Raw genomic sequence first — 11,276 nt, 5'->3', positions numbered from 1 at the left:
TTTCCCCAAGTCCGTAAGCCCATTGCCTAAGTTCTGTTACGCCCGCGCCTGTAGCCGTAGAGCGGATAGGACAAATCTACTAGCTTGAAAAAGCCGATCGCGCATGCAAGGGGGAAGACCCGACTTCCAAAAGGGCTTTTTACTTGTTCCTTGGTGGTAAGCCCAAACTCTTTTTTCCAGGTTTTCCTTTTGCGCAATGTAATCCGCGACTCTTCTGAACGGGCTTCTAATCCCTTTGGGCTGCCTCCCCTTCTTCGGGACGAGTTGCTGGTCGTTGATTATTTCCTGCTGCCGCCCCTTTTTAATTTTTTTTCCACCTCCAGGTCTTCGATGGCCTGATCTCTGCCGGATTTTTCTTCAGGTGTGATTCGGCAACAACTGCCGCCGTTCCTTACAAAGAGCCGGTTATGGTGATATGCAAGTTTTAGCTTCTTCCTTGCTCATATCCAGGTCTTTTAGAGCAAGATTGAAGGCGTGTCTGGCTCGGTCTCTTTCGTCTAAAGCCGTTCAAGCTTCTCGCTTGAATGCCAGTATGACTTCTTCTTGCCCTGATTTTTTCTTTGAGGCAATCGGGTAGCTGCCCGTATTGCTTGTACTTTGCTGCCTTTCTTTCAAGTTTCTTGTAGTTCCTCGGCGTGTTTTTCTAGTGCGACCCTTCATTTCAGGGCTCCCAACCTTTCTCAACGCACTTCTGGTAGCTAGTTGAAAGCCTCTTAATCTGCCACGTTAACCATGACCGAGCCATTTTCGTCGAAGAGGAGTTGTGTTTGGTCCAGCGGTTTTTTTAGGATATCTCCTGTCTTGCTTGGACGGTCTTATGAGGACTTTGTTTCCGCGTTCTGTGAGCCTTACGTCGTCGGCCTCCGAAGTGGGAATAAGCGCATTCGTAGCTCTTGGTTGCCCCCCACTCTTTTTTTTTTCCCACTCTACGGTTTCCCGCGCGGGTTGCTCCCTGCCACCCATGTTTCGAAAGTCAGTTACTATGTATCAGGGGGGACTCACCGGGGTTCTTTTCGTGCCACATGCGATTCAGGCTGCCTGGAAGTTTTCCTCACCTATCACGTACGTGTTTTATAGAGCCAGGGCAGTAGATTAGGGGTCGGTTTCGCGCCTTTGTCATGCGTGCGTATTATTAGTAGTTAATGTACTAATTGAACTTCTCGGATGGTGGGTCAAAATCCGTTCCTTTACTTCCATTAATATGAAAGTCAAAGTTAAACCCAACATAACCTAAGAGGTTGGAGGACTGAAAGCAGAAACGCACCTTTGCACACCGAGTACATTACCCCAGCCAGAGCTACCATGGAGGAAAAGAACACGCTGTACGTAGGCGTGCCCCAGCCAACGGATACTTAGATTATTTCCTGGCACCCTGGCGCTAAGGTTTTGACCTAGCCATAAACACCAAGCACTGCGGACGAGCGTCACGTGTCAACCGACCATTGTCCGCAACATTGTCCAAAGCTGCGGGTAAGTTCCGCAGGGGAATCCCCACTCTTGGACTTAAATAGGTAACGATCTGTATCCACGTTAACAAAGACTTATGGTTGACGATTTGACCGCGCGCAACGGATAGAGCAGGGAATAGCAGTGATTGCCATAGCAAGGTAAGAAGCGAAACCTCTGGCGCCTCAGGAGAAGGAATAAAGACGGCTTCTGGCCACTAAATATATGTCAGTTCCATTAGATTTCGAAGGTATCACGACCACACGGTGCAACTACCAAGGCCAGCAAGCGACTCAGTTCGAAGTAGGCACCCTAGCGACTACTAAGAAAATCCTACAGGGAAAGGACGTAAGTTCCTCCAGCCGTCCACCCATACTCCGGTTTGTCTAACTTAGCAGCTGCAGTATAACCGGTATTTACAAGCGAAGACTTTACGCACGCACGCGAGCGCCGGTATGGAATTACAGCTCCGGGAAGGCTTTCCTTACGATCACGTCGTGATGTACAAGACGTTCAGCTTACAAATAACGTCGAAGAGGTCAATCAACCAAAGCTGAACCCTTTCAGCGCAGCGCAGCCTTACAGGATAATGTTGCTGTTCGCAAAGACATTACACGGCAGGATTGCTGACTCCGAGGCGTTCTTAAGTCCTTAACATACATTACCAACGTAGGTGTTAGCACACGGAGTACCTAATAGGAGGTTTACTCACAGATAAAGCCCGAGGAATGTACGGAATCGCACGTAAGTTTGGCGACCAAATGACCCAAAGAAATTCTTTAAGGATAAGTACGCGCGCTGTGGAATTAGACATGCGCACTACGAACGACGCGAAGACCTAACATGGACAGGGATGCGGCTTGTAAATACCCAGGACGGCTTACGTTGAGATCAAGCGCAAAAGACGCCAGCGACCTACTAAGATCAAACGCATAATCTTCGTATCTCAGACGCGCAACTGAGTGTAGAAATGAATCGCTAAAAGCTGTGTGCTACTAGGCTCGCGTTCCTTGAGCCAGCGAAAAGGGATAAAAATATTCCTTACGTATAAGATATGCTCTCCAGCGTATTCGAATAACGAAAACTAAACTGCAATGCAAGCTGCAAGGCGATAGCTGTACAATGTAAAGCAAAGGAGGGTAGGCAAAAGGCATTAGGTTTATGCAGACACCAAAGATGCGATTAAAGCCCACGTGCGGGACAAGCATAAGAAGAGACTAACGATTGGAGGAGGTGAATCGCTCATATCCTTCTGGTTCGCACACCAATCCCTCTGGTATGTGACGGAGTTGGTTTGTATCAATTGATATTCAGCTCCAAACTGCCAACGGCAGAGTCGTTACAAAGATTGGGTCTTCGAAAGACGTACCTACCTAGTTAAGGTAAGACGGGTAAAGTACCGTTGGACGGTCCAAATAAGTGCCTTCCAGATCGAGGATGAGTTCGACTTACATCAGAAGTCATCGATAAGATACGCAGGTTATTTTTACCCTACGCTGCTATTAGCGCGCCTGGATGGGAAATGCAAGATACCACCAGTAATGTAAAAGGATAACGTGCTGGCAAAAGGGCTACCAGGCAGGTCCAACCCGACATCCTAATTATCTAACTTCCCTAAGAACTACAATGGGTTATGTCTGGTGGAACTGGAAGACGCCAAAGGTACGGGCGTATCGTATTGTCCGACAGCAAAAAGCCGGTATTGGAGCAATTGAAATGAAGGGATACTTAACGATGGTAAGCAAACGAGTACGATCTGATCTGCAGGGAAATCACCGTTACGTTCGACGGCATCGCATACCTTGCCTTGGTGTGTTTAAGGTTTCAAGTCATGAGATGAGAACTACAAACGCACCAAAAGATATTTCATAAATATAATGAAGATAGTTGAACAAAAATTCAATGGCGGCGACTGAATTAATACAAGGCATTTCATAAAATAAAAATTAACGTCGTCTTCGAGACATTAACAGCTGACGGTTAGTCCTCTAGACGGCAGCCAAGAGTAACAGTTTATGGGCTCTGACTTGCGTACGTACGATCGTACTGCAAGGTGAAAAGTACACTCCACATACGTAGCTATGGTAAGGTCAAGCCGATGAGTTCGACGTGTCGACGTTGACAGAAAGCGGAGTAATCCAATGTGTGTGATTAGTCATCATGGGCTTCTAGGTATTGGTATGTTATCTGCTACGTCGGTCGGACATATTTTTTCCGACATGAAATCAATCGATTCGTAATCAAGGTCCAGCCTGTGTAACGCAGCGATTAAAGTTAACATCATATATTAGACTCATTTTCTTTCGTATTGCAGGTAAGTGGCTCTAAAGGGCTTGGGACCCGTACAAGGCAAACACCAAATATGTTGTTGACCGCGCTGCCGTGACAACCCATTTATCGCAGATGCCGTCCATGTTTCGGTTTCTCCATCTTACTCCTTCGTAGTGTCAAAAGCATACGACGAAATCTTGAGTCTATTTCTTTTTTCGCACCTAAAGAACGGGATGGTTTCAGGGGGCAACTCGTGTGCTTAAATCGCGTGGGTCTCAGACCATCTGTGATGAGTCATAGCCGGCAGCTGGTACTTATGCCAGTTCTCTGCGAAGGGGGTTCATCGCATCGTTGGCAAATGCCTTAAGGGCAGACTCTAGGCTGCGTGATATCGTAGGGTCTGTACTGGGGAGAGTTCCTTACCGCAGGTCCCGCAAACAGTGCTGATGGTCTCTGACAGACTTTCTTGGAAATGCTGGATGGCAAGTCGGCTTGCTACTACACAAGCTCAAATTGCACGCACTCAAGTATATATAACCTTATTTTTTATTGTTAAATTGTAACCTGTAAGAGGGTTTAGGATAGGTCTATTATTCTGTTGTTTTAAGCCCCATTAAAAGATGAGTATCATTTTTTTCATGTTGAAAACCAGCAAAAGATGATCTGTTAACCATTCTTTCTTCGATTACGATACGATGATTTAACAAAATAACAATAAAAAAATAGGTCCTTACTGAGACCCGGCCAGCATTTAACAAATAACAATAAAAAAGAAAGACCTATGCTAATTCCTCTTGCCGGCTGTAGTAATCTCTCTTTGGACCTTACTCTTCTCGAGCGTCGTTAAAGTCCTTGTGATTTATTATCAGCGGGACACCATGTCCCACGAAGTTCTTTTCAGAGAACTACCTTATTACAGTGACGGCAGGTGATTTTTTACCAGGGTATCGGTTGTTTTGGGGGGGATTATGCAGTCAGAAGGGAGTTCGCACGTCGTAATGCAGTTCCTATACTCTATGGGGGATATCGAATGAAGTCCTTAAGGACTCCTGAGTAGACCAGCCCGCCATTGTCAAAAGCGCGCCAAACCGGTGCTGCACACGCTTTTCAGACCACATTTAATTCAAGTAAAATTCATGTACGCGCTTTTTAACCGGTCTATCTATCCCTTTGCATTTCTATGTGTCTTTTTATCATTTGCGGTCGGCTGGTAATCCTTCTTACTGCTTCCACTGGTCAATTCTTATATGCACGCCAGATCACATGCCTTGTAACGCTCTTGATAGTAAGACCACGATTGCGGAAAGACCAGTTCTCGTGGAGCAGCTATAGGATAGGATCCTTAGATACCGCTTTGAGACTAATAGCTAAGCTTGATTTGTCCCACCTACGTGAATAACCGCACCTGGGAAGGATAGGAGTGAAAGAGCGGACGACTTCTTCGTAGATACTTCTTAGATCCTAACGAGTTATCCGCCTTTGAAGTTCTGGCACAAGGCAATTCCCTAAAGATTACAAGACGCTGTATCAGTATTGGAGACATGCTGCATGGTGGGAGAACGACAGTAAAGGCGCACCGCCGATTTAGTGAAGCTCGCCTTCAGCGCTAGACACGACATATCAGCGTTTGGTTGCTTCCCCAGCAGCTTACCAGGTCTCCTAAGCCATTTAGGGAAAACATTAGGCTCATAGTATATTTATATACTCCGAGCAAGTCTGACCTGGAAACCATTTTAAGGCGACTACGGCGGTTTTGAGAGCAAGCAAGGAACAGAATACACGAATTAATGAGGCATTTTAAAAAAACGCACCAACATTCCAAGACGATTCTGCTCTTTGAGGTTTTCCGATGACGTTACATATAGGACATTGAGCACTCATATGATGAAGGCCACACACAGTTAGTGAGATGAAAGTAACCTCACGGAACAACTTAACTTACCATTGGTGTTTGGGAGTGTTAAAGAAATGACAAGGTAAGGAAATTACCATGAGCAGGTTCATAAGCTGTCGGAAGAAGAGGAGGTGTAAGAAGTTCCATAAGAGGGGTACGAGGCTCCCTGACAAGTAGACCGGACGGTAGAAGGACTCCATCCGACTTGCCTTGTATTGATTGATGGACTTTGCACATGCCCAATAGACGAGGGGAGCAACTGCGAAGGACTTAGACATGGACTATGTCATTATTCCCAAGAAACTTAAGATAAACGTGTGGGTTGGTTGTCTTGAACTGAAGGCGGCATTAAGTTAAATGGGCAGTCGCCTCTGCGGCTTTGCATAGCTAGCAGTCGACGGAAGGATGGGTACTAGGTTCCTTCGACATCGGGGAAGGACTTCAAGAAGGACAGGAGAAGTCACGAAAAGGTCTTCCAGGCGGCACTTGCTGAGGGTACCTAGTCAAGTACCTGCAAAGTGTCAAGTCGTGTTTCATCAAGTACTTAGTCAAGTCATTCGCTGGTCAAGCCTCAAGGACCTATAAGTATATGTCAGTCCTTCAGGCCTAGTATATATATGATAGAAGCTTGAATCGACAGGCGGATACTGCGTGGCGGAGGAAAACCCTCAAGGTAGGCAGCCAAGAATCACCAAGGCGAAATATCAGGAAGAGTCGATGCGGCGTAGAAGCTCGAGGAAGATGAACAGGACGGAGAACAACAGCAAAGAAAGAAGAAAAAGGTGCAGGAAGATAGGAAGAGGAATCCTTCATTAATCCTGGGTACGTCATTGGCCGCGTTAGGGAGTCGCATAGCAGCAGGCAGCCTTTAATTACAATGGCGGGCAACGAAGGTAGAGAAAAACCAAACGTAATCACGCACCTGTGGATGTTAGAAAAAGAAGATCCTAAAATGGAGTGGAGTAGATTTATTCAACACGTACCGTGGCGACCATAGACATTCTCGCTTTGTAAGAGAAGTCGGACCGCGTTGTTGAATGTGAAAACCTGTTTGAAGAGGCAGCGATCTTACTTCCATCGTTGCGCGGTGGTATGTTGGTAGGAAGAAAAATGCTCAAAGAAGACTTTACGAAGACCCAAAGCAAGAGCTTCGCTAACTTGCTAAGATGGACCGCTGCCGCCATAGGGGGGGCGGTATCATGGTAAAGGATTACCTACGGAAGGGAAAGTACCTACCGTTAATTATATAATGGGTCTCGGCTTAGTCGCAGGCAGGTGGAGTCATTGCAGCGTAGCATTTACAGGGGGCTAAAATTATGTTGGTGGTCAATATTTTGGATAGAAGAATTGTTTAGAGGCGGACAAAGCGGGCCGCCGAAAGAAAGAGACACGACTTAGCGCTTGGAGAGAAATATCAAAGGGAGTCAGCTTGGAATGAAAAAAGACAAAGCTTACAGGGGATTGGTGGAATAGAATACCAAGACAAAATGCAGCAGGACAGAACTTTCGGAAAAACACAGACATACCGCCTTCCAACACTTTATGCGCCAAGAACACCCCGACTTAGTAGAATGAAAAAGCCTCAGTTCAAGAATTAACTACCAGCCTTCTAAGGGGAAACAACAGGACAATGAAATTGGGTCTTTGTCTTGTAGAGTCGCAGGCTGCGTGAAGGCCCGTGGCTTTTGGCGATCTAAATATGATCGTTCTTTTGGAAAGCGACAAGAATACTTACGGAAATCCTCCCATCAAAGCCCTGTAAGGTCGGTTGTTAGTTGCGCTTTGTCCACAATTCTTGGTATAATTAATTAATGGCTTGTATCGGAACTTCCGGCCACCAAACCAAAAATACCAGATTCCCAGTACAGCCCCCAATAACACTGGCTAAAGGAGGCTAGAAAGCATGATATACTCTTACACAGGCTTACCCCTGAAATGGACATTTAGAAAAAATAATTGGGAAGCGCTAATTTTAAAGGACAGTTCATTGGTCGAACTCATGGGCCTTACTAGTACCACAATAAAATAGCGGCAATACATATGATGTGAAATGAAAAGTCGCATCCTCTTACGACAGTCTATTGCGCGACTGTATAGTTACAACAATGGAGAAAAGTCTTAGTAGTGTCCAGTTTCTGCACCAAGGTAACATTTTGACCCGTAGGGGAGACACTCCATTTCTTTGAGCTCAGGACTGTGTCTAATTTGGTAAGAAAGAATAAACATCACCATTAAAGGGAGGAAAAAGACGGTGGAGGATTTAACGGACGTAAGATCAATCTTGTTTGGTAATTCATTATAATGGTGGCCGGTAAGAGGACAAAACTTAAAAAGGATTACTAGGGACCGAAAGGCTATTGGAGATGAGCGTAACTATCAGACTCGCGACGCGCGGCCAGGGTAGCCCGAATAGAAAAGGTAGAACTGGTTTGAAAAAACAAAACCTTCTGGCAGGGTTGATTCACGTCCTGCCTAGTGACATTCCCCAGGCCCAGCTTCACTTCACGTTAAATACCCCCAATGAAGTCATCAGGGCGGATTTGCTTTTTCGGCACGACAGGTGAGAAGAAGACCTATAGTACGTTTGACCGTAGTTGATATCGCAGCAGGCAGATTAAGGACGCCGAAACTATAATACAGCAAGATCTGATATTTAGTCGCGAAGCCCCTAGTAGGGTTTTATAAGCGCGTCTGAAATGGCCTAAGCGGCTGCAAGTGGATGCTGCGGGGACGGCGGGAGTGTATGTGCGTCCGTGGTTACCAAACCACTGAAAAAGAACGACACTAAAATAGAAGAGCTAAAGCAGAGTACCACACCGGGTCAAAGCATTGTCGAAATTCCTCAATAAGACCCTGGCCGAGCGTCTCTTGGATCCAGTATTGGAAAGTGTGCGGAAGAGAAGATCCCCCAAACGGCAAATAGGGAATGGGACTCAGAGGCTCTCCCCAGTCGTCGCAGCTTCGAACACCGAGGCGGACAGGGTACGGGAATGAAAACCAGGATGTCCATAAAAAAGAAAACAGGTGGAAACACAGTCCTTCATCAGAAAGTTCGGGGGTATCCCCCATGAAAAGAAATTAGGTAATTGTCATGTTCGATATCTATATGACCGGGTGATTAGAAGGAGGATCCAAAAGAGTACGGATCATAAATTGGTCTTTGGAAATTACAGATCCGACAAGGCGATAGCTAAGAGGGTCAGCCCATATTGTATTATATTCATGTGGTTCCCAACGCGTGGTTCGTCAAAGAAGACTGCTTATCGTGTGATGTCCGAATGCTATCGTATGCACATCCGTCATCACACATCCATCGCTTACCGTCAAATGCAGACGCGACACCTTCTCCTGCCTGTGACGTATGTATATGAAGACCATAAGCTGCGCAGGATGTTCATTATATGCCGTGTTCCTTCCGTGTCGTTAATACGTTGAGGTAGGACGGTGCGTAATGTCTTCTGAACCACGTACTTTTACGCTTTAGTTTTTTTCACAACGTCTAAACGTTCGCACGATGTTGTAATCTTTGGTTCCGACCAAAGTACTTAATATGGGTTTTTCTAAACATTCGTTCTTCCTCTCCCAATTACCTTCTTATTCTTCGCAGAGTAAAGGAAGTGCATCCTTCGGGTAAACCGCTTGGGGTCCGTACTCGTCTATGTCGCGGGAGGCCAGTTCTTTGTAAACGGTCCGTTTGCACTTCTAGAATTAGGGAGTTCGGGTGTCATGTGACAGGAGGGACAGCGGTCTCACGTACTTGTTAAGCTTATAGTAGTAGAATCGTACATAGCGCTTCGAGAGATTCACAGAACAGTAAAGCCTGTGTGTAAACGGGCCTTGTTTAGTACTAGGTTTGCCATTTCATGTGATCCGTAGAAGGTTCAGGCATTTCATACGTTATATCACGAAGCCTGGTTGTGACACGTATGCTCTGCGCATCTTTGGGTGTCTTGATATTTTAAGCTTACGCGTGCGGTGTTCTTCATGTCTTTCCGAACACGCTGTTGTTCCTCGTTTGTGACGAGGTTTCTCCGAAAGTCATTGTTCGTTGCGGTACGCTTTTGGTGTTAAAGTCAAGGTAGGGGGCGCATCCAGGGTACGCGTGAATTTAGGACTCTGTGGAGCTTCTATACGCGCATCGGTGTCGCAGTAGAAATGCAGGTTGCGGTAATGTACCACAGACTTATTCTTATCCATCAGGTTCATAGTTAGTTTCGTGTAAGGTTTGAACCAGTGCACATTGGATTTGGACAGCGGACTTAGATGAGTGCTCTTAAATGGTATCTCTATTCGCTTCTGGTGCTAAGGGGGAACTCACGTGTTCGTCGTGCAGGCGCTCGGGTACTCAGATCCACTTACTACTTCTAAAAACGTTAACCATTGTCTTCCTTCCTTCATACCTGCATGAGAAGTCTACGGCGTCACTGGATCCATTCGAAGTCCTCAAAGGAAGGTATGTGACATTGCCCACCATAACGGTTATCGCATCAGGTAGTAAATGTATTGGTGGGTTCTCTGGGTCGGGCTATACTTAGGGTTGTTTGAGCGGGCGTCGTAAAAAGTCGGCTGGGCCCGCATACGCCGCCGCGGATACCGTCTTCCATAAAGAGGCTACAGCGTAGATTCCGTTAGGAGATCCAAATGCGCAGTGTCTCTTTACAAAGCACTCCAGCTGAGCCCAGGAGCGTGTAGAAAGTGCGGGATCCAAGCGAATCTTCAAATAGCCTTTTCTGGAAAGATTCTGGAAAACATCCTGCAGCAGCACTACGTCGTAGCCTTAGGTAGAGTCGTGGTAGTCCCCATGTTCTCACAGGATACTCTTTCCCACACGTGACCGCATGCTGGTACTCATTTCATCCTTTATGCCGGACCTCGTTTAGGGTGCTGTAGAAGGATTTGGGTGGTAGGGGTTCTTCGAAATCGATAACAGAGTCCATGTACTCGTAGGGTACCACTCCTTTCTTTCCGCCCGTATGGTGGAAATGCAAGTGGAAAGTTGGTGTATAACTGTACGATGTTGCTAAGGAGTCCGCCAGAAAAAAATTGTGCGAATCTAAGAACTTGAGATTACCCACAGTACGGACATGTAGCGCTCTTTGTTATGGGTAGCATTGACGTAGGAGCAGTCTGTTCATTGTAGTAGCAAATGGGGAGTCGTAACCGCGGAGGTTGTGAAAGAACAAGATCTCCATTCGTTGGATTTACTTTGAAGTGCATTGAATTTCCAATGAGACGCTCCCTTTATACCTTTAGGGATGTGGCAGTGATCCCTAAATTATCAATAGAACTCTCAACAAATGCTTTGTGGAAAGGAATGCAGTGCGTGGAGGGCTTTACCGGCTTATCACCTTCTTTAGCTACTTACAGCATTTAAAATGAGCGTCTCCTAGATACTTTCAATCGTCATCCACGCTTCTGCCGTATTCAAAAGAAGAAGCGTATGTTGGGGGGGGCGCTGACAAAAGTGGCAATTTTTTGCATTGTTAAAAGCTCCTCCTCCTGGTTTCTCTTGGTAAATTACATCTTATTGGAAGCTAATTGTTTTCGATATACCCTCCTCTTCTCGCAATGCATTCTAGAAACTCATTAGCTGCGTTCTTACCTCGGTAAATCACAGGAGGTTGCTTACCGTTGATCTGCTATATGGACCAAGAGAAGATCTAGG

This window comes from Actinia tenebrosa, unplaced genomic scaffold (assembly GCF_029948245.1).
Source record: "Actinia tenebrosa isolate PJP-AT-01 unplaced genomic scaffold, QUT_ActTen_1.0 PGA_scaffold4__44_contigs__length_22323623, whole genome shotgun sequence".
In the NCBI taxonomy this organism is placed as follows: domain Eukaryota; kingdom Metazoa; phylum Cnidaria; class Anthozoa; order Actiniaria; family Actiniidae; genus Actinia; species Actinia tenebrosa.
Note: the sequence above shows the minus strand (reverse complement) of the source record.